At 43.4% G+C, this 25274-nt stretch overlaps 1 long non-coding RNA gene across 1 annotated transcript in view; it reads left to right on the top strand.

Moving 5' to 3' along the window:
- LOC141134462 (uncharacterized) overlaps nt 1-25274 on the top strand; it is a 106114-nt gene that overhangs the window by 43178 nt on the left and 37662 nt on the right. The gene's annotated exons all lie outside the window — the stretch shown is intronic.

Raw genomic sequence — 25274 nt, 5'->3', positions numbered from 1 at the left:
TTACCATATGTGAACTTTGTAAGTTCAAGATTTTTGTCTTTCTTGTTGGTTTTACACATGCCTGTTTTATCTTTAATGGACATTTCTATTTTTGATAATGCCACCCCAAAAATTGTTATACAACAAACATGTTGGTTTGTTTTAAAAACCTTTTCTAAATGCACATGTGATTGTGCAGGTATTAAAAAGATTGTTATCAAGAATGTGTGGATTATTGTCTCAACGCTACAACACTTTTGTGGTGATGTAATTGCTGTTTTCTGTGAAAATGGGGGTTATTTCCTAAGGGCAAATCCTCTTTGCACTACAAGTGCAGTTTCAGTGCAGTTTCAAGTGCACTTGTAGTGCAAAGTGTCTATGCCTTTAGTAAATAACACCCAACAGTGCTTTGTATAAGGTTACACAATCACGCCATTTTCAGGACTCCCCACATTGCTGTCAGGGTCAGCTAAAACAAACACAAGCAGTAAATGTCACCAAAGATTAGCTTTTTTTTTTATTTGATAAAGGCTTCACAAATTGTCTGGCATATTGATAGCCCCCCTACCTGCAAAGAACTCAAGGTATCTTAACCGGACATCACGGGCACTCAGGGAGGGCAAGCCAGGACGGCCACTTTCAAGCGCCGTCAGGGTTGTTTCATGTAGAATTCCGGCCTCAGGCCCAACTGAGCCAGCATAGTTGGCAGAATGTTGGCATAAAAAGTTATGTAGAACACAGCACACCAGGATTAGATGATTAAGTTTAAACTCCGCCATATGGATGGGTGTCAGAAATAGGCGGAACCGGCTGGCCATGATTCCAAATGTGTTCTCCACCACTCTTCTGGCTCTGGCCAGCCGGTAATTAAAAACCCTCTGTTCCGGGGTGAGGGTCCTCATCAGGAATGGCTGCATAAGATGGTCCCCCAGCACAAATGCTTCATCCGCAACGAAGACGAATGGGAGTCCTTTCACATTGCCTTCTGGAGGTGGCAAGTCCAAGCTGCCATTCTGGAGACGCCTGTAAAACTCCGTCTGGGCGATGACTCCACCATCGGACATCCGGCCATTCTTCCCCAGGTCCACATACTGGAAATCGTAATTAGCCGACACCACCGCCAACATCACAATACTATTGAACCCCTTGTAATTATAATAGTACGACCCCGAGTTGGGTGGTGGGAGGATGTGGATGTGTTTCCCATCAATTGCCCCTCTGCAGTTAGGAAAGTCCCACCGCTGGGCAAAGTGGGAGGCCACAGTCTGCCATTCCTGTGGCGTGGAAGGAAACTGTTGAGGAAAACAAAAAAAAAATTACTATTTTTGCACATAAATATGGCAAGCAGATTAGACACAAACATTCTTGGCCAACATCCAGATAACATTTATTAAGGGGAATTTTACAACACCAAAGTATAAGGTACACCTATCATATCCCCCCCCTCTCATGGGCCATTTCTAACATTATAGGGGGGGGGAATCTTGGACAGGTAACCCTCTCCACTTCATTGAGAGATGAATGCCTAAATACAGGGTATTACTTGGAACAGCCCCTCCTTAGTTACACTATTGGCAGCCCACTGGACAGGTAAGAAGTGTCCTAATATAAAGATATAAATACACACTGTACACATTTGAGCACATTTGGACATTCTGCTATTACCTATCAAGATAATAATAGGATACAAAAACTTTAAACAGTACCATTTGAAAGTATACAGGCAGGCCCTTGCACTACATGCTTTGGGGAATTCATCCACACATCTGACCACAAAAGAGGTGGGTATAGTGTGTATGGGTTTGGCAAAATCACCAGATAGATGATTGAGGATAGATAGAGAATTGGGATCAGCTGACTTAGCAGTTGGGGGGAGGGAGGGTTACTAAAAATGATTTGAGGACACCACAAATAAAAGCCTCTGGCACTCTGCCTGAATTTAAAGCACAAATCACATTTCAAAACATTTTAGGGGGTGTTTGGGGTAAAGCACTACTATGGAGCTGATAAAATACATTGTTAAGTGACTACAATAGGTGAATATAGGGCCAGGAGACCATGCTGGGGAGGTAAGTGAAGGCAAATATGTATGAAGGACTAAAAAAATAATTACATAAAAATCCAGCATGCATGAGAACAAAGGGGACATTCACAGCATATTACAATCATGGTCATTAGGGAATGAGGAGAGAAATACAATATATTAGCAAACATTATATACAATCAAATGTGATATTAAAGGATAAAAATCTTACCTTCATATACTCCTTCTGTAGGACCTGGATGATGGCAGAACAGGTCTCTGGGATGATGATCCCCAGAGCCTGGGGGGAGATGCCTGTCAAGAACTTGAGGTCCTGCAGGCTTCTCCCCGTCGCCAAGTACCGCAGGGTAGTGACGAGCCTCTGCTCCGCAGTGATGGCTTGCCTCATGCAGGTATCCTGCCTGCTGATATAGGGGGTCAGCAAAGCCAGCATACGGGGTCCGTCATCCTGAGAAAGTTCCTGAAATCATCAGGATTATTCTCACAGATCTCACGGAGCAAAGGCATATGAGAGAACTGGTCACGCTGAAGCAACCAATTCTTGGTCCATGAACTCCTCCCCACCCTGTTCATGGACTGGACTTGTGTCAAGGTCAGAACCCCAACACCAAGCCCCCGCACAGCACGAACTCTACGAGGAGTACGTATATGCAACATGGCTAGAAAACGGTCGGCTGCTCAGAACGAAGTAACAGAACGCACTGAAGAATAGCAAGGCCTGTGAAGAGCGACCTGAAAAACAGTAACGAACGAACAAGAACACAATGACTAATCCAAGTCACGCGGAGCTTGCTTGCACACACTGAAGAGCAGATACAAACCCACAAGCACAAACTGAACTGCAGAAAACGATCTGAAAGCCACGAGTCTGAAAAAGCGCTAATCGTCTCTCACCAAACTTTTACTAACATGAGATTAGCAAAAGGAGCCCAAAGGGTGCCGTGCTTGGTTCTGAACTGGCCTTTTCTAGTCGTTGTTGGCGATCAGAAATTCCGACAACTTTGTGCGACCGTGTGTACGCAAAACAAGTTTGAGCCAACATCTGTCGGAAAAAATCCTATGATTTTGTTGTCGGAATGTCCGATCATTGTCCGACCGTGTGTACGGGGCATTAGTCCGTAGGGTTCAATATTAAGTTGGTGCACCCTTTGTAGCTATAACAGCTTTAACTCTTCTGGGAAGGCTGTCCACGAGGTTTAGGAGTGTGTCTATGGGAATGTTTGACTATTCTTTCAGAAGAGCGTTGGTGAGATCAGGCACTGAATTTGAACGAGAAGGCCTGACTCTCAGTCTCCGGTCTAATTCATCCCAAAGGTGTTCTATCAATTTGAGGTCAGGACTCTATGCTAACCAGTTCCTCTACCCCAAACTCGCTCATCCACACTACATTGTATATACTCACTCATCCATGCCTTTATGGACCTTGCTTTGTGCACTGGTGTGTAGTCATGTTGGAACAGGAAGGGACCATCCCCAAACTGTTCCCACAAAGTTGGGAAGTAACTTCTCCAAAATGTCTTGGTAGGCTGATGCCTTAAGTGTTCCCTTCACTGGAACTAAGGAGCCAAGCCCAACCCCTGAAATACAACCCAACACCATAATCCCCCCTCCACCAAATGATTTGGACCAGTGCACACAGCAAGGTCCATAAAGACATGAATGAATGAGTTTGGGGTGGAGGAACTTGACTGGCCTGAACTCAACTCAATAGAACACTTTTGGGATGAATTCGAGTGGAGACTGCGAGCCAGGACTTCTCTTCTACATCAGTGATTGACCTCACAAATGCACTTCTGGAACAATGGTCAAACATTCCTGTACACACACTCCTAAACCTTGTGGACAGGCTTCCCAGAAGAGTTGAAGCTATTATAGCTGCAAAGGGTGGGCCAACTCCATATTGAACCCTACGGACTAAGACTGGGATGCCATTAAAGTTCATGTGTGTGTAAAGGCAGGTGTCCCAATACTTTTGGTAATATAGTGTATATAACAATGATTTTAAAAATATACAAATACCTATATGCAGTCTTTATATATGATCAGGACAGCATTTTTTTCTGGCAGCCACACAAATTTTGAAATAGTGATGGAGGTCAAATTGATGAGGGCTTACCTTACATCTCCTCTCCAATATCCAATATCCAGGGCCGTGGATAAGGGGGTACAACCGGTCCTCCTGTACAGGGCCCGGGCCTGCAGGGGAGCCCAGGCGGCTGGGTGAATCAGATGTGGGCAGGAAGGGTGATCGGCATAATTGGGGGGGGCAATTACTGTTACCGAAGCCCACAGTTCTGCCGGTTTCCCTACTCTCCTTCACACAGGCAGCTGCAAGCACACAATAGAATCCTTTGGGATGGAGAGTGGGGGAAGGATCTGATAAATATATCACATTTACCACCCCCTTCTGTTCCTGAATGAACGCAATGAGTGATCAGTACCAATCACTCACTGTGTTCATTCATTAACTGAAGCATAGTAAACTGTATTTATTTGGGGGTCTGTCAGGTTGGATGTATGGGGCCATGTGGTTTCTAACAGCAGTCTTGCCAATACACCCTGCAGTTGTTGGGTGTAGTTGGATGAGGAGTTGAATGGCTGCCTGCGGTTAATCTGGATGCAGTGGATAATGGAGACAGTCTGAAACTTGCTGTGGTGCTGAATTTTAGACTGGATCCTTGCAGAATGTTGGTTTGTAGACCAAGCACAGTAGAGAGGAAGCAAAGTAAAAATTTGGGCTAAGGTTGAGCAGGGCCATCTTAAGAGCATTATAGGCCCCCGGGCAATACAGTGCACTGGGGCCCTGTCTACACAATCACTCACGAGAATAAAACTGCAAATTATCAATAAGGCTATATTTATTGGTACTTCCAACAAAATCAGTGTTTAAACATTAACACAATGTTTGGACACTATAACTTTTGATGGGCACAGTGGCAGCTTTGATGGGCACAGAGGCAGCTTTGATGGGCACAGTGGCTGTGTTTGATGGGCACAGTGGCAGCTTTGATGGGCACAGTGGCTGTTTGATGGGACAGTGGCAGCTTTGATGGGCACAGTGGTTGTGTTTGATGGGCACAGTGGCAGCTTTTGAGGGGCACAGACAGTGGCTGTGTTTGATGCACAACTTGAACTTACTTAGGTAGACAGTGTTAGACTTACTTGAGGCCACCGGCCTGGTGCATTACAGTGTGTCACTCACAGCAGCAAGGCAGCGCCAGCTATCAATCAGGGCTGTCTTTCCACTCTGCTCCCTCTCCATGCTGTCTGAAGTACATGGCAGAGGTGGGCGGAGCTTGTTCACTAGCCGCTAGGGGCGGCCGCAGCGCTCTATGAAAGCTGGGGCGGTCGCAGCCTCTGACTGACATCACTGGTTGCTAGCTAGATGCCTGGCGGCCGGCGATTCTAGCAAGTGAGCAACCAGTGCAGTCAGTCAACTTAAGCAGCAGATTGCAGCGCTGAGGATCGGCCCTGGATGGGGCCCTCCGGGCAATTGGGGCCCCCGGGCAACTGTCCAGCATGCCCAGTGGAAAAAACTGCCCTGAGGTTGAGATCCGATGGGAAGCAAAGGTACCAAGACAGCAGGCCAGCAGGCAAAAAAAGTCAGGACACAAGCGAAGGATAGTAGCTGTAGACACAAATACAAACCTATTCAGGGGGCAAGCTGGGTCAAACACAGGATAATAGAAGCAAAGGTCAGGTCACAAGAAGAACTGATGACCACTCAGCAACTTTCCTAAGTAGTGTTGAGCTTTAAATACTTGCTGACGTACATAATGTGAAGCAGACATATCACTGTGCATGCTTTCAGCCATCGCTCTAAATGCTGGACCACAGGCCGCAGTATGTGTGTAGCAATATGGACTACGATTGCAAAGAAACAGCTATTTCCTGCCCTGTCTGTATATCATATCGTCCCTCTAGTGCCCAGCGTTACTAGACTGACATATTTGTGAGCCCAACCAAAGGGATTGTGGGACTAGAAGTTCTATCAGATGGTTATTCGTCTGCATGACTATACACCCGGACTACATATCCCAGGGATCCTTGCTATAACCAGAGATATTACTGGGAAGAGCTATAAAAGAGACCAGAGATCTGCCCCACACTCTCTTGCTCCTGGGCCTCATGCGTGAAGGATCTCTCCGTGCAAGGGGAGTAAAGTCGCGGTCTACAGTCATCCGACCTGACCGAGAAGGGGTCCAGTGTTGCCTGCTGTTCATCAGACTACTGATCTGCACCACCTCTACAGTGCAGCAACCCACACTTCATGCTCTGCAACGGGTGATCCTCACAAACGGGTTCGCAGCCAGGATGTCCATCCAGGATTCGCTAGCTTGAAGGCATCAAATCGGTCTGGTCATTGGTGAGAGGGCCACTGCCCATCTTTGCAAACCTTTCCTTTGTTGTTTCACTGGGACACTGTGCACAGACAGCTTTACTTTGGGAACACTTCACTGCACCTTTATTTGAACACCGTACATAAGCATTATTAGTTACAGTCATCACCAGATATACCACCACTCTGATACTACACCTTATTGGATACAATTAATGAGCTCTGACTGCCGGTGAGGACCAGCAGATCTGCAACGGGGACATTCTGTCATTGCTACTTAAAGGGCCCTCATACCATCCATGTTTAGCTTCATCTATCATTAGGATCAAAGGTTAAACAGGCCAGCCTGGGTTTCAATTTCTAGATGTATGGTCAGAATTGATACTTAACCTCTGCTTATCCTTTCTGGTTATGTTCAAGTGGTACTCCATTGTACATATGTGTATATAATAATCTGTTGTGGCCAACTGTCTTAACTGGCATTTTATTAAGGAGTCACTCAGCTGGATTTATGCTGTTATCCCAAGCTCAGTTGAATCATTACCTCCTTTGTGCAACCATATCCTAACTGAAGTATTCCAGTAAACGTTAACAGAATATAAACGTATTTAGTGTTGTCTTATTACTTAAAGTGGAGTTCCACCCACTTTTACAACTCTTCAGCATCTCTCACTAAACTGTGCACTGTAAACAAATTGGATATTTTTTAATTTTTTTTTCTCAGCACCTACTGTATATCTGCTGTATTCATTTTTCACTTCCTCCTCCCTGGCCGCGGCCCATCGCATCATTTCCTGTTTGCAATGCCTTCTGGGAAGGGGCGGAAACTTCCTTTGAAACTGCCGTTGCTATGGAAACCTGACCTGAAACCTATTACACTGCTTGTGCTGCACTGAGCATGTGCGAGATCTGCAAGGATGAGATCCAGGAAGAAATACAGTCTGGCTTCAGATGCCCACACTTAAGATGGCCATGGCCTGCTGGAAGTTTATAAAATAACAAACTACTGCTATAAATTAACAAAACAGACCTTTGTTTACTGACTAACTTTACTAGAATACATTAAACTTGTGTATTATAGGAGTATTTTTTATTTAAAAAGTATAATTTCGGCCGGAACACCACTTTAAAGGTGTTGCAATGATGTCTGAACCCAAAGTGTCAGTTGGGTTGGAATGTTCACAGGGTCATGGCGATGCAGATGAGCAAGTAAATCCAAGCAGTCCCCAAGGGGGCCGTGCTACATGTGCAAAGCCCAGATCCTCAAGCATGGCCATGAGTCTGACATTCCTGTTAGATACAAGAAGACAGGCAAAATGGATTAGTCAAAAATTGTTATCAATTCTACATAATTTTTTGCAGATACTTGTGATCAATTTTAGTATATAGATGATTACAAATGACAATCTCTGGTGTCCTATGGGCATTGATGTAGCTTCCTACAAAGTCAAACAAAAAATTCACATAAATAAAATACTGCTGTCATTTCTGAGCTTTTTTTAAAATGATTATTACTGGTACTAATATAGCGCCATCAATTTACGCACACTTTACATGTTTATTATACATTCACATCAGTCCCTGCCCTCAAGGAGCTTACAATCTAAGATCCCTAACTCACATCCATACATACACATACTAGGGCCAATTTAGACAGGAGCCAATCAACCTACCAGAATGTCTTTGGAGTGTGGGAGGAAACTGGAGTACCTGGAGAAAACCCACGCAGGCACAGGGACAACATGCAAACTCCAGGCAGGTAGTACCATGATTTGGATTAAAACCAACAACCCTAGTGCTTCCAGGCTTTAATTAGAAAGCACAGTTATATAGGGTGTAAAGACTCTACCATCAAAGGCCTTATCAGCAAGTTGGAATTTATATTCTACCCCAATTATCAAAATACTTTGCACTACTATGTTTTTGCTTTTGATACAAAATATATATCGCATTCATTTTGACTTCTGTGTTGGCATAGGATTGAATAGCATTTTGGCCCCTTTATTTCTCAGAACTTCAAGGACATGGCATGTGTCTAAAACTGATAAGATGCCTACCCCTTCCTCCCTTATCTCAAATGGTGAATGCGTATTGGTTTACTTTCATTTATAAATGCAGGGGTACTAATATGTGTAACTCTTCACAAACTTTTTCAGAGTCTTCACAGTTCATTTCCAAGGACAAGCGATAACACAAAAGAGAACATGGTGGGAATATTAGTGAATTTTTTTCTGTTGTTAACAGACTTTTTGTACATTGCTGTAAATAATGTAATATGAACAACAGCTTGGATTTAACTTTAAAACCATAAAATATATCTACAAGGATTGACAGAAAATATATTACAAAACCAGAAGTTATAGGAAAAAAATATTATGGATATTAAAAAACAATGGACATGCATAACACCTTAGGGCTCATTCACATGGCCCTCCAAGGTCATTTCTCGGCAAACTCTGCTATAGTGTCAACCTGTTTTGATTTGTACAGGCTTTCTGTCCATGTACTGCACAAATACCTTGCTGAACCGGTTGCAGAAATACACCACACCAATGCCCTGTACACACGGTCGGATTTTCCAATGGAAAATGTGCGATCGGAACGTGTTGTCGGAAATTCCGACCGTGTGTGGGCTCCATCGGACTTTTTCCATCGGATTTTCCGACACACAAAGCTTGAGAGCAGGCTATGAAATTTTCCGACAACAAAAGCCGATCGCGTCAATTCCAACCGTGTGGGGACAATTCCGACACACAAAGTGCCACGCATGCTCAGAAGAAATTCCGAGACGGAACAGCTCGGTCTAGTAAAATTAGCGTTTGGAATGGATAGAGCACTTTCGTCAGGCTGCAATGTAAAAAATTGTTTAATACAGTGCACTCCTTCTTTATAATGCCGGAAGAACGAAGTAGTTTTGCTGCTGATATTTACACAGAGTTCTCACAAACTTCTTTCTTTATTATTTATCGTGATTCCCTCAATATATTATGATTTGTCACATCTGACCAAAAATCTATATCATTTTTTTTTGTGTTTTTTTTTTTATTTTCAAGCCTGATGTGAATTTTTTTTTTTTGGTTTGTATTTTTTTCAAGGCTGATCTTTTTTTTTTTTTTTTTTAATATCCAGAACACCATTATTACCTTGTATTATTTAATCTCAAGGAGATTGCTTGGTGTTGGTGTCTCCTCACAAACAAACTGTCCTTTTTGATGGAAAACACACATAGGCAAGTATAATTTAAACCAAAAAACCTTTATTAAGGGCTCAGAACCAAACAAAGAGGGAGGCAACACTGGAGAAACAGCAGAAATTGCTGAACCCTTTGGCCTCCAGGGCAGACATCAATTATTTTACAGCAAAATTGGTGGCCTGAGGAGTCCATATCTAAGGGAGTGCAGTCTGGTCCAGAAGTCCCAGAGATCATGAAAGCAGCAGATGACATCTGTGTCCCCAGGCTGTGGTCATACAAGAGCCTGCATCTTTTGCCAGACCAGACTGAACCCAGGGCCATCACTCTCTGGTCTTCCTTCCACGCTTCCTTCCATGCTGTGGCTGTGGTGGTGTAGTTGTGGCAGGAGGAGGATGTTCCAGATAACTCACGTGGGTATTGGGTGTGATTTCGCCCCTCACCCCCTTAGTTAAGACTTTATAAAGATGGTCCTCACACAGCTGGTGTTGGCCCTCCTGCATGCCCTGCAGTTTGGTGGTAGCCATGCAGGCAAAGGCCTCTTCAGGAGTGGGGGTGGCTCTGAGGGACGCAGAAGCCTCCTGAATCAGCCTGAGTGCTGAATCCTGCATGTGACTCCCCTTCCTGGGTCTTTTGGTTGGAAGGCGGAGGGGAGGGACCTGCGATTCTGTCAGGCTCCTACTGGTCCCAGGCTTCTCCTGGCTGCCACTTAGCCCCGGCTCCTCCTGGCTGCCACTAACCCCCGCCTCCTTCTGGCTGCCACATTCCACAGCCTCCTCCTGTCTGCCACATTCCACAGCCTCGTCCTGGCTGAGGTCTTCCTGTGTATGAAAAAGGAACATAGTTTTAGTTTTTACTTCATCAGTCACACACAATTTTCATCTCATGACTGTTGCAAATTAAATGTTAACAAATATAAAAGACTATCATTCTGAGCCCAGCATTTTTCATTCTTGTCCCAATTATTTTTGCCCACTACTGTCTATTGATATGTAAACGCCTTTATTAAATCAGCAATTAGTGATCAATAATAACATCTAGTAAACATCATTTCTTTATTGACCAGAAATCTGTAGAAGAATGCTATACCTGGCTCAAGCTGGGCTCCTCCACTTCTTCCTGGCTGGAAGTCCCAGGTTGGACATCGGAAGCCTCAGCTGGGGTGGAAGGAAGAGTGGAAGGAAGAGTGGAAGGAAGGGTTGAGAGGGATTCCCTGACTCCAGCATGGTCTGACAGAAATCGCAGTCTCTCATAGTACCACAGCCTGGGCACATAAACGTCATCTGCTGCAGCTCCGGATCTCTGGGAATCCGTGACCTTCTTGCGCTCCCTAAGATAAGTGCTCCTCAGGCCACCAATTTTGGCTTTTAAATAGGGGATGTTTGCTGTGGGGACCACCGGCTTCACCAACTCCAGCAGTTTCTCCAGCGCTGCCTGCTTCTTTTGTTTATGATTATAATGTGGGTGTTTCACCTGCCACAGACAGGGCAGCTCCCTGTATTTGTCTATGAACAGGGGGAGGAAGTTGTGGTCATTGAAGCCATCCATTTTATCTGCAAGACACAACACGAGACAAACCCTAATGTCAGGCAAAACGCTCCTAATCTTGGTACAATATAGGCCTCAATCTAGAAGCAGTATAGACCCAAGTTTAGATCTTACCTTCGTTATCACGATCGGCGCCTCCGATACTCCTTCCTCCGCTCACAGATCGTATGTACTACGCACGCGTGTTACGCTTTATAGACACTGCGCATGCGTGAAACTCCGCCTGCCCCTGACGTTCTTTCTATTCTATTCCCCGCCCCTTCTCGTTTGGCGCAGTGGGGGAAGAGCACATGGCGGAGACACAGCAGGTGCGTGCTAATTACAGCAACGAGGAGGAGGAAAGACCGGAGCCAGAAACGTCCCGATCCAGAAGGAGACGATTTAAGGCATCAAATATGTCCTTTGGGGAGATGTGGGAGATGGTCGACATCCTGAAGAATGCCGACTATGACGGGAAGTATGGACCTTACCCCAACCCCAATGTCAGAAAAGCCAAGATCATGGCGAATGTGGTCAAGAGTCTGCACCAGAATTTCAGGCTACGACGATTGAAAGATCAGCTCAGGAAGCGGTGGTCGGACCTGAAGTTAGAGAGCATGAGCAGTACAGAAAGATCCAGAGAGTGTTGCAAAAAAGTAAGTAGTTGTGCTGTGTTCCTATTCTTTATGTTTATTACATTCGTGCTGCTCCATGTGCTTTTCTTAACTGTTATCCAGTTTAAAATGGCAACTTTCATGTTCATGGGCACATTATTCGTTCGTATAAAACATTGTTCGTTCGGCCTAGAAAACACCATTGTTTTGGCCATATGCATTTGCCAACATTTTTTATGGCCTACGTGTATGAAAATAATTTGGTTGTGTAGATGGGTTTGTAACTAGAATGAAATGCTAACTAGATTCTGTGTAAGGAGAGGGCACTCAGCAGTTTTCACATCTGGACGCTGGAGCACTAGTGTGAACACACTTTTTATTAGGGGCCCACACAGGTGCTCCAGTGTATACTATAGGGGTGTCTCCATCTGTGAAGCTTGTACTAAACAGGTAACGTCTTGAAGCTTGACAAAGGACAATAAAAATTCTACATCTTGGAACTCTGCCAAAACAGACAATTGTACCCCACTTCCAAGCAATGTTTCATATTCCTATTTCTGCCATCAAATATCTGTGTGCTAAGTATACCTATTTTTTTTACACAGGGGAGAAAAGACTCGGAGGACACCCCTCATCCGAGGAGACCAGAGACCCCCCACCTCATGAAGAAGTGGAGACCCACCAAAGCCAACAGGAGGAGGAGGAGGAGGAGGGAGATGTGGTGGAACTAGTCACCACAACAGGTGAGTGTCTGCGACCACAGGCTCAGGTAAGAGATGGATGCCGGCAGATTTATAATACATGGTGTGTTTTTGTTTCTATCTTTTTAGGTGATCGTAATGTTGTGGATCCAGGGCATTTCACCTCGGAAAGTGCACAGATCCTGATCAGGGAGATTATGAGGTGTAATAGGGACTTGGAAAACATCCAGAAAAGCATCAATGATGTTCAAAAAAAAAAATGAAGAACATCATTGATGTTTTAGGGAGAGTTTAAAACCCCTCAAAATCCCATTTTTTTTTTTGCGCTTTTTGTGAGCTAAAAATTTTTACCATTTTTTGACATATTTGCGAAAAGCCAAATTTTGAAGAGGCACACAGAGTGTCAACATGTGCTATCTGCCATCACGGGAGATCAATGTATGCGTTTTGGGGGTGCAACCCCTTCCTCAATAATAAAGTAGCTGTGAGGAAGGGGTTGAACCCACAAAACACGTCCCTTAATCCCCCGTGATGGCAGCTAGCACATGTTGACATTCGGCAATTGGTGTGCATCTTCAAAATTTGGCTTTTCCAGGGGTGACTTCACCCCATCTGAACGCAATATCAAACACAGTTTATAAATACTCATGTCTGATATTGCCTTCAAATTTTACCAAATGTGAACTTTGTAAGTTCAAGATTTGTGTCTTTCTTGTTGGTTTTAAACATGCCTGTTTTATCTTAAATGGACATTTCTGCTTTTTCTAATGTGACCCCAAAAATTGTTATACTACAAACATGTTGGTTTGTTTTAAAAACATTTTCTAAATTCACATGTGATTGTGCTGGTATTAAAAAGATTGTTAATCAAGAATGTGTGGATTATTGTCTCAATGCTCCAAAACTTTTGTTGTGCTCTAATTGGTGTTTTCAGTGACAATGGGGGTTATTGCCACTTTCAAGCGCTGTCAGGGTTGGTTCATTTTGAATTCCAGCCTCAGGCCCAACTGAGCCAGCATAGTTGGCAGAATGTTGCAGTAAAAAGTTGTGTAGAACACAGCACGCCAGGATAATATGATTCAGTTTATACTCCGCCATGTGTATGGGTGTAAGAAATAGGCGGAACCAGCTGGCCATGATTCCAAACGTGTTCTCCACCACTCTTCTGGCTCTGGCCAGCCGGTAATTAAAAACCCTCTGGTCCGGGGTGAGGGCCCTCATCGGGAATGGCCGCATAAGATGGTCCCCCAGCGCAAACGCTTCATCCGCAATGAAGACGAATGGGAGTCCTTCCACATTGTTTTCTGGAGGTGGCAAGTCCAAGCTGCCATTACAGAGACGCCTGTAGAACTCCTTCTGGGTGATGACTCCACCATTGGACATCCGGCCATTCTTCCCCACGTCCACATACAGGAACTCGTAAGTAGCCGACACCACCGCCAACATCGCAATACTATTGAACCCCTTATAGTTGAAATAGTATGACCCCGAGTTGAGTGGTGGGACGATGTGGACGTGTTTCCCATCAATTGCCCCTCCGCAGTTAGGAAAGTCCCACCGCTGAGCAAAGTGGGAGGCCACAGTCTGCCATTCGTCTGGCGTGGAAGGAAACTGTGGAGTCAAACAACAACAAAAAATTAGTCATTTTGCACATAAACAGGGAAAGCAGATTAGACACAAACATTCTTGGCCAACATCAAGATCACATTTATTTGAGGGAGTTTTTAAAGACCAAAGTATAAGGTACACCTATCAGATTCCCCCCCCCCCCCCCACTCTCATGGGCCATTTCTAACATTTTAGGGGGGGGGGGAGCTCTTGGACAGGTAACCCTCTCCACTTCATTGACTTCATTGAGAGATGAAGCCGGAGCAACCAATTCTTGGTCCATGAACTCCTCCCCACCCTGTTCATGGGCTGAACTTGTGTCAAGGTAAGGACCCCAACACCAAGCCCCCGCACAGCTCTACGAGGAGTACGTATATGCAACATGGCTAGAAAATGGTCAGCTGCTCAGAACGAAGTAACAGAACGCACTGAAGAACAGCAAGGCCTGTGAAGAGCGACCTGAAAAACTGTAATGAACTAACAAGAACACAATGACAAGAGTCACGCGTAACTCACTGCACGCACTGAAGAGCAGATACAAACACACAAGCACAAACTGAACAGCAGAAAACAATCTGAAAACCATGAGTCTCTCACCAAACTTTTACTAACACGAGATTAGCAAAAGGAGCCCAAAGGGTGCCGCACTTGGTTCTGAACTGGCCTTTTCTAGTCTCGTCGTACGTGGTGTACCTCACCGAGTTCTTGGCGATCGGAAATTCCGACAACTTTGTGCGACCGTGTGTACGCAAAACAAGTTTGAGCCAACATCCGTCGGAAAAAATCCATGGATTTTGTTGTCGGAATGTCCAATCAATGTGTACGGGGCATGAGTGTTCAACCCTGGACAGCCGTTTGATGGAGACCTACTGAAATGATCAATAGAAAATATTTAAAGTGAATGCAGGGATTTTAAAAGCTGCAAGAATAATAAAATATGTTTGGGATTAAGCACAATGACTATGCTTTATGTCTATTGTGTCAAGAATAAATGACTGTATTGAGTGTACAATGTCAGGAGACGTTAGTCAATAAAACATGCACATACACGTGACTGCTTATCAGGTCAGTTTAGAACTGATAAATTAAATTTATTACAAAAAAACACTGAAGACCAACAATCTTTGTAAGGCAACTTGCAACCAAAATTAGCTTTAGCTGAAGCCATAGCAATGATAATGAGTTTGTGAAAGAGTGTCTGGATATAATTTTCACTGCGCTCTAAAGATGAGGAATTGGTTGATAAAATCATATAAAACTGTATCAAGAATAAATCATATTTATGCTCTGTAAATTTAGTGAGCTGGTTGGCCTATTAGGTAATGCAGCTTACCAGTCCCTAGGGTCCGTGCACACTGGCTTAAAAAAACATTGCTTCTACAGGAGTTTTGAGTTCTGCCTATAGAAGCAGCTTAGTGTTATCCCATGTGTCCATGCACATTAGGACGTTTACAGGCATATTTTGAGTTCAACGTTTAGAGGCAGGATTGGAGCTCACTGACAGAAAAAACATAAAACTCTTCTAAACTCATCTAGACTTTGTACAACAAATGCTCTATATGAGTGTTTTTTTTACTCCCAAGAGAACAGGCGTTTTTTTATGCCCAGTGTGCATGGAGCCTTAGATGCAGCAACATTAGTTTTCTTTTTTTTGGGCTTTTTCCTTTTACTTTCACCTGGTAATCCTGTGAATAACATACTGCTAGTCCCAGTGGCTACGTGCACGCCTCCACTGTACTCTGTACTGGAGGAGGGACCCTCATTTCTGTTATATGGGGGGGTAGCTGAAGGGATTAGCGGGAAGTGACATGGACACTAAAATTTTGGCAAGAATGACAGATATTTTCTGTACTTGCTCAAAATGTTTTTAGCCTGACAAAAAATAATAATACAGCAACCACATCTTAGGACCTGTAAGCCACAATATATAACATTTTTATTTTTGGGCCGAGTTATCCTTTAAGCAGCAAAATGAAGGCCTCATGCACAATGGGCATTAAGCTACTGTGCATCACATCCTGGCATTTCCGTATATCCAGGAGGCTAAGGTACAGTGTCCAGCCCCACTGCCTGCAGCCTGTCAAAGTCTATGATGGACTGAAATACAGAGCTTACTGGATGCAGCTGTACGACAGACTGAGTGATACTTGAGTTTAAGGTGGTATGCATTCAGGGCTTTATGCCCAGAAAGCAGGTTTTCTGCATTACAGCCATATGTCCCTGAACACATAGGGCCCTTGCTTTGTGCACTGGTCATATTTACTTGAAAAAATGAGTGTATAATATTTCAAATAAAAATACAGTGACTACAAAGCAGGTATTTCGGTATGAGCCAGAAAAATACTGCGTGAATATACAAATTAGTGAATGAAAAGGTAACACTCAATATACATGTATTGAACCAAGTGTAAAAAAACAAGTGTTAAATGTAAAGTCCAAATAAGTGAACAAACACAAGCAAAAAGTCTGTGACAATGGTGAAAAAAATGATGATGGTAAACAGGTATCTCCTGAGCATGCAGGGGATGGTTCCGAGCCGGCAACCTGGTGAGTAAATAAACCGTAGAGAAACCGGAAGTGCACAGAGGATTGAAATCGGTGCCAGGACCAAAATCAGTATAAAAATATGTGAACAATAGGAGCGTATCTAGCCACATATGAGTGTAAAACTAAAGCATAAAACCTACCGGTGTCTCTCGTTTAGAGACATATTGGATATACGAGTTGGGGTCCCATTTTCCGCAAGGTATCAACGTTGAATGGGACATCAACTCTTTTATCAACCAGGCATAAATAATTTTTCGATCTCTCTCCTTCATTTTTGAGAATTTTTAATTATAATTACGTATAATCCAATATACCACATTTATGTCTCTCTGATTATTATTATTTTTCATATACATTACTATCATTATTATTTTTCATATATTGTATATGTGTTTTGGGGTTCTAAGTTATGTCTTGGATTGTACTGATGCCCCCTATTGGCAGTGTCCGGTAGGTTTTATGCTTTAGTTTTACACTCATATGTGGCTAGATACGCTCCTATTGTTCACATATTTTTATACTGATTTTGATATTTTTTAATGTAATTATATATAATTTTAAAAACTCTCTTATTCATTTCCACACATTCAGCTCCTGTATGCCTTATCATTAAGTTTTTCTGTATGTGTCCGCCTTTGCTGACACTTTAGCGGTCCTTCCGGTCTTGTATTCAAGCCGGACTCCACTTCCTGGGGAGTTGTGACCGGATATGATGTAGTTGCAGGCGTTTTGAAAGAGAGGCCTGGCTGACTAAGCATGGAGCGCATCGCCGCCGTTATCATGACTTGCGCGTGACGTCATCGCGCAACACGATAACGAGGCTTGGCTTAGTGGGTGGAGCGCGGTGTTGTTACTGCGCTTCCACCTATTAGATATGGGGAAGTGAAAGTGAGGCTTGGTTCCGGATCAAACACCGGTCTTATTTCAAGCCGTTTCTTGCCCTTGTATTGTTTATTTTAAGTTTTAATAAACAAACAGAATACAGATGTTTATATATATAGTCTAGTTTGGCTTACTAATACCCCCTGAACCGGAAATAGAGGTCATCAGAAGTATTTCCGGTTTCGGACATTTCCAGTGGGGGTCATCATTTATCTATATATAGAGCGGTGGGATGAGGGGGTCCACACCCCAGATGATGACTTTTTAGTTGAAACATGTCGGGTGGACCTCTCATAACTACCGCTACAAGATTACATGCTGTTTTTATCTTCTGAAAATGTGAGTTTGTTTTCTCTTTATTTTAAATAAATCCAAGTTCAAACGTTATTACGCTATGTGAGTGTTTTTTCCCTCACATGTTACTCAAACTATTTACTTGGTTCATGGTGTACCCATCGCTGAGGAAGCCGTGCTGATCCCTTCCCTCTCTGTGTGATGACATCTGGCCAGATAATTTGCCTAGACCTGTTGGTCATCAAGCCTTTTTGACCTGTATGGCATACGCCATTTCAGGCCACATCTTCTGGTAAGCCTCCTTGGTTTCTGGTGATGGTCCTGGCACCGATTTCAATCCTCTGTGCACTTCCGGTTTCTCTACGGTTTATTTACTCACCAGGTTGCCGGCTCGGAACCATCCCCCTGCATGCTCAGGAGATACCTGTTTACCATCATCATTTTTTTCACCATTGTCACAGACTTTTTGCTTGTGTTTGTTCACTTATTTGGACTTTACATTTAACACTTGGTTCAATACATGTATATTGAGTGTTACCTTTTCATTCACTAATTTGTATATTCACGCAGTATTTTTCTGGCTCATACCAAAATACCTGCTTTGTAGTCACTGTATTTTTATTTGAAATATTATACATTCATTTTTTCACGTAAATTTTAGCGCCACACTTTTGAATTTTTATTGTTAGTTTGATCCTGAGTCTACGGGTGTGTTGGCTGCTGTTTGTCATTTTTAGCGCAGCGCTGTACTTAACCTCTGTATATCCATTTTTCATCTAATTGACATCTAGTATAGCTGCAGCGCCTACCACTCCACATAAACATGGATGTTTTCGAATACCGTACATCTCGGGTAGTTAATACTGAAGGTGTATTTGTTGCCACCTCCAATGACACAGAAATTGGAGGATTATTTATGAGGCTAAAGAAGGTTATGGTCTCTGAACTCCATCTGCAATGGGATCTGGTCTTCTTAGAGCAATACGTAACAGAGGGCATGATCCCACGTAGTCTCAGATGGGAAGTCCAACCCCAACAGTGGGAGGTTGAACTCGATTCCTGGTTCAAATATTTTAATGACGCTGGGATTAAGTTCCTCGATTTCCTTATCAATAGGAAGCGCATTCGTCCTTCTAAATTGGATCAGGAAATCAAAGAACTAAAGGACAAATTACTTGCTTACAAAAACTCTGTTGAATATAACACTTTGTCCTCCAATCTACAGGCACACCTCGTAAAGGAGGATAAGGAACAAAAAACCAAAAAACATAAAAAATACTCCCGAGATATTGGGGACTATAAGGCGGGAAAAGTATTTGGATGGCAGAAATGCATTGGAGGGTCTATTTCACAGACCACAATGGAGACTGATGCCCATAATGAGGCCACTACTGCCCCTCACACTGAACCTTCGGTTCGCCCCAAATCCATTACAGATAAAGGGCGACCCCATGGTGGTCCCCCTTCACATATGGGAGGACAGCCCCATACCCCCAGGAACCAACATAGGGGTAGAGGACATCATTCAGGGGTGACCAACAGGGTTACGACTATCAATACCGTGAGCGTGAGAACTCATATCATCGTGGGTCTCCGGTCCGTTACCATGATTCTCCCTATCGCCACCCTTCTTACTACCCCAATACATCATATTATAGACATCCACCAATTTCCACCTACAATAGATATTCCCCGTTACGGGATCATCACAATGAGAATGTCTGTCCGTTCCCCAGTGCCGGTTATGATCCATCCCCTTATAAACAATCCTATCCAGACCCACGTGCCACCCGGGGTTTTCGCGAGGACACTCTGAACAAAAAAAGAGGTCCGGAAACAGGAGAGGGACCAGAGGAGGGAGGAGGGTCCAGAGACGAAAAAGAACTTAATGTGTCAGGGTGTATTTAATTTGAGCGACACTGTTCTCACACAGGAGGAGAAGAGTGTTTTGAATAAGGGGCTCAAGTTTGCCCCCCCACACAAACTGAATAAATTTAATACGTTCATTGACATTCACAAATTCATTAGAAAAATCAATGTTCAAAGATATATCATCTCGAACCCCACCAGAAATATAGCCAGGGCAGCAACGTCCGGCACGGTACATTCTGGTCTATCTAATCCCTCCCTCTTCAGCCCCCCAACACAACTTCCACCAACCATCAATATGTTCAAAGAATTGGTGATAAGGGATCTAGCGAAAATTCCACTCAAGCATAAATTCTATAATCCTTTGCCCTCAGTGGGCTTGAAAACCCTTTGTGATAACAAGAACTTGGTCATCCGCCCCGCTGATAAGGGCGGAGGCATTGTTTTATTAAACAAAACCGATTATTGTGAAGAAATGTATCGCATTTTAGGAGACCGTGAAACTTATATTGAACTACCGAATAATCCTACATATGAGTATAAGAGAGAATTGAAGAAAATAATAAATAAAGGTTATGAGTCTCGTATTTTAAACAATAAGGAGAGATCTTTTTTAGTTCCCCTAGCCCCGCGTATTCCAGTTATGTATTATTTGCCCAAAGTTCACAAGGACCCCCTACACCCTCCAGGTCGTCCCATAATTAGTGGTATCGACTCGGTCACTTCTAAGATTGGGAAGTACATAGATTTTTTTCTTCAGCCGTCTGTACTTAAAATGCCGTCCTATCTTAAGGACACAAAGGACGTGATTAGATTACTATCCAATGTTTCCTACTCTGGTGACCTTATTATGGCCACTGCGGATGTGGCGTCCCTCTACACCTGCATTCCGCACCGTCAAGATGTGAACGCGGTACAATGTTTTTTAAATAGAGACGCTACCCTTGCTTCCCCCCAAATTCATTTTATCATGGAGTTAATTGAGTTTGCTACGCAACACAATTATTTCTGGTTTAACGGTAATTACTATTGCCAACACAAGGGGGTAGCAATGGGGGCTAAGTTTGCCCCCAGCTTGGCCAACTTGTTCATTGCCAAATGGGAGGAGGATGTCGTCTATGCCATGGGGAACCCACATCTTCTGATGTGGGGCCGGTACACAGACGACATCCTCCTCTTGTGGACAGGCAGCCATGACGATCTGGTTGACTTCATGGCTTCTCTAAATACAAATGATAGGGGTATTTCCCTGACTTTCGAGGCCAGTACCACCTCTGTTCATTTTCTAGATTTGGTCATTGATAGAAAGGAAGGTGGTTTTACATTCAGTACTTACTTCAAATCCACCGACAGAAATGGCTATATACCAACCGACAGCTGTCACCACAGTTCCTGGATAAGATCAGTCCCTCGGAGTCAATTCTTGAGGTTACGCAGGAATTGCACTGACCGTGATACCTTTATGGTTCAGGCTAGGACGCTGAGGGATCGGTTTTTGGAAAAGGGATATAATCTCCCCGATCTAGATAAGGAAATTGAGAATGCCTATAAGGTGGATCGCCAGACACTATTGCAGGATAGACCCAAACATCCCAATGACGATTTCAAATGGTCATTTTTGACGTCCTTTTCCATGCAACACAAGCACATCAAAAGGATTTTCGAACACCATTGGGATGTCCTCAAAACAGATAAAATACTAGGACCACTGCTACCCGAGACCCCCAAGGTGGTCTTTAGAGGTGTTCCATCCCTTAGGAGCAAGTTGGCTCCTAACGTTATAGATCCACCAAAAAAAACATCTTTTTTTCATAATTGGACGGGTTTTCATCCTTGCAAAAAATGTTTGGTTTGCCAGTATAACACCTGTGGCAGAAGGACAAGTCACAATTTTTCCTCTACTGTAACTGGTCGCACGCACACAATTAAACAATTTAGTACGTGTGCAACCACAGGGATCGTATACCTGATAACTTGCCCCTGTGGGAAACAATATGTGGGCCGTACTATTAGATCTTTTACTGTACGTGTCTCAGAATATATTAACTTAACCACTTGAGGTCCGGGCCATAGCCGAATGACGGCTACAGCGCGGACCTCAATCTCCGGGAGGACGTCATATGACGTCCTCCCCTATGCACGCGCACCGCGCGCACCCTGCAGGGCGCGCGGTGTGCGCGCTGTGATCACCGAGTCACGGAGACTCGGATGATCACAGATCCGAGTAAGGGGCCGGTCCTGGCCCCTTACCATGTGATCAGCTGTCAGCCAATGACAGCTGGTCACATGATGTAAACAAAAGCTCGGTGATCGGTTTCGTTTTCTCCTCACGCTGACAGCGTGAGGAGGAAAAAAAAGCCGATCACCGGCTCATGTCAAAGGGACATCGGTCCCGAAGAGGAAGGAGGCACAGATGCCTCATCTGTGCCTCCAAGTGCCATCTGCCAGTGCCCACAGTGCCCACAAGTGCCACATATTAAAACCCACAAGTGCCACCTATTAAAACCCACAAGTGCCACCTATTAAAACCCACAAGTGCCACCTATTAAAGCCCACAAGTGCCACCTATCAATGCCCACAAGTGCCACCTATTAGTGCCACCTAGCAGTGCTGCCATCAGTCAGTGCCCAATCAGTGCCCAACACTGCCACCCATCAGTGCCCATAACCGCCACCCATCAGTGCCCATCACTGCCACCTATCGGTGTCCATCAGTGCCGCCCCATTAGCGTACATCAACGAAGGAGAAAAATTAACTGTTTGCAAAAATTGATAACAAAATATAAAAAAAAATATAATTTTTTTTCAAAAATTCTGTCTTTTAAAATTTTTTTAACAAAAAATAAAAACCGTAGAGGTGATCAAATACCATCAAAAGAAAGCTCTATTTGTGGGAAAAAAATGATAAAAATTTCATTTGGGTACCGTGTTGTATGACCGTGCAATTGTCATTCAAAGTGCGACAGCGCTGAAAGCTGAAAATTGGTCTGGACAGGAGGGGGGTTTAAGTGCCCAGTAAGCAAGTGGTTAATTAAAGCAGGTAGTACCAAACATACAGTCCCTAGGCACTATAGGGAATGTCATGATAGAAATCCTGAGGGCACTCAGTTCCTTATCATAGACAAATATACGGCCCCTTTGCAGGGGGGGTCGACACTCAGGGGTGTCTCTCGTTTAGAGACATATTGGATATACGAGTTGGGGTCCCATTTTCCGCAAGGTATCAACGTTGAATGGGACATCAACTCTTTTATCAACCAGGCATAAATAATTTTTCGATCTCTCTCCTTCATTTTTGAGAATTTTTAATTATAATTACGTATAATCCAATATACCACATTTATGTCTCTCTGATTATTATTATTTTTCATATACATTACTATCATTATTATTTTTCATATATTGTATATGTGTTTTGGGGTTCTAAGTTATGTCTTGGATTGTACTGATGCCCCCTATTGGCAGTGTCCGGTAGGTTTTATGCTTTAGTTTTACACTCATATGTGTCTAGATACGCTCCTATTGTTCACATATTTTTATACTGATTTTGATATTTTTTAATGTAATTATATATAATTTTAAAAACTCTCTTATTCATTTCCACATATTCAGCTCCTGTATACCTTATCATTAAGTTTTTCTGTATGTGTCCGCCTTTGCTGACACTTTAGCGGTCCTTCCGGTCTTGTATTCAAGCCGGGCTCCACTTCCTGGGGAGTTGTGACCGGATATGATGTAGTTGCAGGCGTTTTGAAAGAGAGGCCTGGCTGACTAAGCGTGGAGCGCATCGCCGCCGTTATCATGACTTGGGCGTGACGTAATCGCGCAACACGATAACAAGGCTTGGCTTAGTGGGTGGAGCGCAGTGTTGTTACTGCGCTTCCACCTATTAGATATGGGGAAGTGAAAGTGAGGCTTGGTTCCGGATCAAACACCGGTCTTATTTCAAGCCGTTTCTTGCCCTTGTATTGTTTATTTTAAGTTTTAATAAACAAACAGAATACAGGTGTTTATATATATATAGTCTAGTTTGGCTTACTAATACCCCCTGAACCGGAAATAGAGGTCATCAGAAGTATTTCCGGTTTCGGACATTTCCAGTGGGGGTCATCATTTATCTATATATAGAGCGGTGGGATGAGGGGGTCCACACCCCAGATGATGACTTTTTAGTTGAAACATGTCGGGTGGACCTCTCATAACTACCGCTACAAGATTACATGCTGTTTTTATCTTCTGAAAATGTGAGTTTGTTTTCTCTTTATTTTAAATAAATCCAAGTTCAAACGTTATTATGCTATGTGAGTGTTTTTTCCCTCACATGTTACCCAAACTATTTACTTGGTTCATGGTGTACCCATCGCTGAGGAAGCCGTGCTGATCCCTTCCCTCTCTGTGTGATGACATCTGGCCAGATAATTTGCCTAGACCTTTTGGTCATCAAGCCTTTTTGACCTGTATGGCATACGCCATTTCAGGCCACATCTTCTGGTAAGCCTCCTTGGTTTCTGGTGATGGTCCTGGCACCGATTTCAATCCTCTGTGCACTTCCAGTTTCTCTACGGTTTATTTACTCACCAGGTTGCCGGCTCGGAACCATCCCCCTGCATGCTCAGGAGATACCTGTTTACCATCATCATTTTTTTCACCATTGTCACAGACTTTTTGCTTGTGTTTATTCACTTATTTGGACTTTACATTTAACACTTGGTTCAATACATGTATATTGAGTGTTACCTTTTCATTCACTAATTTGTATATTCACGCAGTATTTTTCTGGCTCATACCAAAATACCTGCTTTGTAGTCACTGTATTTTTATTTGAAATATTATACATTCATTTTTTCACGTAAATTTTAGCGCCACACTTTTGAATTTTTATTGTTAGTTTGATCCTGAGTCTACGGGTGTGTTGGCTGCTGTTTGTCATTTTTAGCGCAGCGCTGTACTTAACCTCTGTATATCCATTTTTCATCTAATTGACATCTAGTATAGCTGCAGTGCCTACCACTCCACATAAACATGGATGTTTTCGAATACCGTACATCTCGGGTAGTTAATACTGAAGGTGTATTTGTTGCCACCTCCAATGACACAGAAATTGGAGGATTATTTATGAGGCTAAAGAAGGTTATGGTCTCTGAACTCCATCTGCAATGGGATCTGGTCTTCTTAGAGCAATACGTAACAGAGGGCATGATCCCACGTAGTCTCAGATGGGAAGTCCAACCCCAACAGTGGGAGGTTGAACTCGATTCCTGGTTCAAATATTTTAATGACGCTGGGATTAAGTTCCTCGATTTCCTTATCAATAGGAAGCGCATTCGTCTTTCTAAATTGGATCAGGAAATCAAAGAACTAAAGGACAAATTACTTGCTTACAAAAACTCTGTTGAATATAACACTTTGTCCTCCAATCTACAGGCACACCTCGTAAAGGAGGATAAGGAACAAAAAAACAAAAAACATAAAAAATACTCCCGAGATATTGGGGACTAGGGATGAGCCGAACACCCCCCTGTTCGGTTCGCACCAGAACATGCGAACAGGAAAAAAGTTCGTTCGAACATGCGAACACCGTTAAAGTCTATGGGACACGAACATGAATAATCAAAAGTGCTAATTTTCAAGGCTTATATGCAAGTTATTGTCATAAAAAGTGTTTGGGGACCTGGGTCCTG

This window comes from Aquarana catesbeiana, linkage group LG03 (genome assembly GCF_042186555.1).
Source record: "Aquarana catesbeiana isolate 2022-GZ linkage group LG03, ASM4218655v1, whole genome shotgun sequence".
NCBI classification, from domain to species: domain Eukaryota; kingdom Metazoa; phylum Chordata; class Amphibia; order Anura; family Ranidae; genus Aquarana; species Aquarana catesbeiana.
This window is presented reverse-complemented; position numbering and strand designations above follow the sequence as displayed.